This window comes from Myotis brandtii, unplaced genomic scaffold (assembly GCF_000412655.1).
Source record: "Myotis brandtii unplaced genomic scaffold, ASM41265v1 scaffold110, whole genome shotgun sequence".
Classification (NCBI taxonomy): Eukaryota; Metazoa; Chordata; class Mammalia; order Chiroptera; family Vespertilionidae; genus Myotis; species Myotis brandtii.
In genome coordinates, this window is record NW_005353753.1 from 1,190,802 (window position 1) to 1,193,628 (window position 2,827).

Below are 2,827 nucleotides of genomic sequence, written 5' to 3' on the forward strand. Positions count from 1 at the left end.
TATCCTTATGGTTTACTTAGCTGCCCTGATCTAGAAATATTCTTCAGAGTGTACTTAATTCCTCAGGTTCTTCCATTTATCTCTCCTAGCTGATGGATACAATCTTGTTTCTCTCTCTCTCTCTCTCTCTCTCTCTCTCTCTCTCATATATTTTTATTGATTTCAGAGAGGAAGGGAGAGGGAGAGATAGAAACATCAATGATGAGGGAGAATCATAAATCGGCTGCCTACTGCACACTCCCTACTGGGGATGGAGCCCGCAACCCAGGCATGTGCCCTTGACCAGAATGGAACCCAAACCCAGGACCCATCAGTCCACAGGCTGATGCTCTATCCACTGAGCCAAACCTTATGGGTTACTCTCAATGATGCTTTGGGGGTCTTGTTTAAAATTTCAGTTTGCATTTCAGCATCACAAAGATACTCTATGTTTTCTTCTCTTTGTTTTACAGTTTATTACTCTCTCCAGAGAATCACATTTAGGTCTTTATTTTCTCTGGAATACATTCATATTTATGTTGTAAGGTGGGAGTCTAGCTTACTTTTTCTCCAAGTGACAAACTAATTTTTCTCTATAATTCTACTTCCGTCCCCCATTGATACCTGATGGGTGTCACCATTATCATATCTTCATATTTTCATTTATATGTGGCTCTAGTTCTGACCTCTTCAATTGGTCTCTATGACTACACCAGTGCCATGTTTTTATATACCATCATCTTACAGACTATCTTAATCCTATATAATACTAGTAAAAGCGTAATATGCTAAGTATCGGATCGGTTGACCACTTGACCAGTCGCTGTGATATGCACTGACCACCAGGGGGCAGACACTCCAACCGGTAGGTTAGCTTGCTGCTGGGGTCCGGCCAATCAGGACTGGGTGAAAGGGCCGGACACACCCTAGAGCCCTCCCGTGGTCCTCCCGGGCTGGCGGCCAGCCCCTATCAGGACTGGGCGAGACGGCCCTGATTGGCCCTGATCACCTGCCAGGCCGAGGGACCCCACCCATGCACGTATTTGTGCACTAGGCCTCTAGTATATAATAGAGCAAATCCTTAACTTAGCTAAATGTGAAACTTTCGTTATCCAAATAATTAGAAAAAGCTTGTTGAGCTTGTCAAAAAAATCCTTCATTAAATTTATAGGTTAATTTGGATTAAGTTGACATCCTATAATGTATGGCAGTCACCAAGGTGCACTGCTCAGACATACCTTCAAGAAAGAACTCACTGCTCAACTGCAAGGCATGTAGTTAGCTGACAGCCTTTAGCTGTAAACTCCTTCTGGGCTCTCTCAGCTTTCAAGCTAAGGTTAGACTATTTTCAGGGCAATCTCTCCCCACCACCACCACCCCCCCACGTCCTTCCTCAGCCAAGAATGAGCAAGGAATGATATAAGGATCTACTTAACACTGGAATGATAGAAGCTTTGTCCAACCTGCAAACTGATGGCTCCCCTACTCAATACTTCTATCTCCCTTTTCCTTTCACAAGTGTTACTCTCCAGTAAATCTTTTGTAATTCTAACTCTATCTCAACATCTGCTCCCCACCTATAGCACAAGTTAAATCATCATTCTTTCTATTTTTATGAATTTAAAAAATTATAGTTAATAGTAAAATTTAGCCATCCCTTCTGGCTCAATTACTTATTAATATTATTTTAATCCTCACCCAAGGATATTTTTTCCTTTCATTTTTAGAGAGAATGGAAGGGAGGGTGGAGGGGGAGAGAGAGAGAAATATCAATGCACTCGCCCCAACTGGGGCCAGGATCAAAGCCACAACCCCACAACCGAGGTACGTGCCCTTGACCAGGAATGAACCCATGACTCCTAGGTCAATGGGCCAGCACTCTAACCACTGAGTTAACCAGCCACACATCAATTACTGTACTTCTTTGAAATCATTCTTAGCCACCTCAATTTATTATGCTCTCAAGACATACATTCTAACAAGCCTTTGACTTTCTATGGCTATGATGTAATCACCTATCATTTTACTTTTTTAATATACATACACTTTATCTTCTATTTAATGCTCTGAATTTAATCCCCTATGGCCTCCTTTCATAGTTACTCCCTTATGTTTTCAACTCTTGCACTTTATTCAGTCTTTCCAATTCATTGTTCAACAAATGTTTACTGAAGGTCTGCTCTGTTTCAGACATACTTGCTGAGAATACAGTGGTGGACAAAAAAAAGACATGTCTGCCATGGAACTTACAGCAGAATATACAAGAAGGACATTTAACAAATAATCATATAGGGAAAAATGTATAATTACAAGTATTTTGAAAGAAATAGAGGAAAATATGAATCTTTGTAATAATTTAGACTAGAAAGGTCCAAGCATGGCTTCTCTAAGGATATGATATTTAAATGATTAAGAAGAGTAAGTAATAAGTAGAAGTTAGCCATGTGAAATGAAAGACAAGAACATCCAGGCCAACATAATAGCTTGTGGGATGTTCTGAGGTAAGGACACGCTGGGTTCTTAAAGAAGGTCAAAAGGTCACAGGGGTATGAAGTTAGGTTAAATTAGGCAAACAGAGGCCATATTAAAATTTTTGAACTAGTTTTTATTTTATATATGATGCACAGTCATGAAAGGTTTTCAGTATATAAGGATTAATTGAAAACATGAACACACATGTACTTCTTTTAAGAAAAAGCTTAAAATTTGGGGCTCTATATATATATAAAAGCCTAACGACAGGCTGACCGGCTGGTAGCTATGATGTGCACTGACCATCAGGGGGCAGACGCTCCTACCGGTAGCTATGACACACACTGACCCCCAGGGGGCAGATGCTCAACACAGG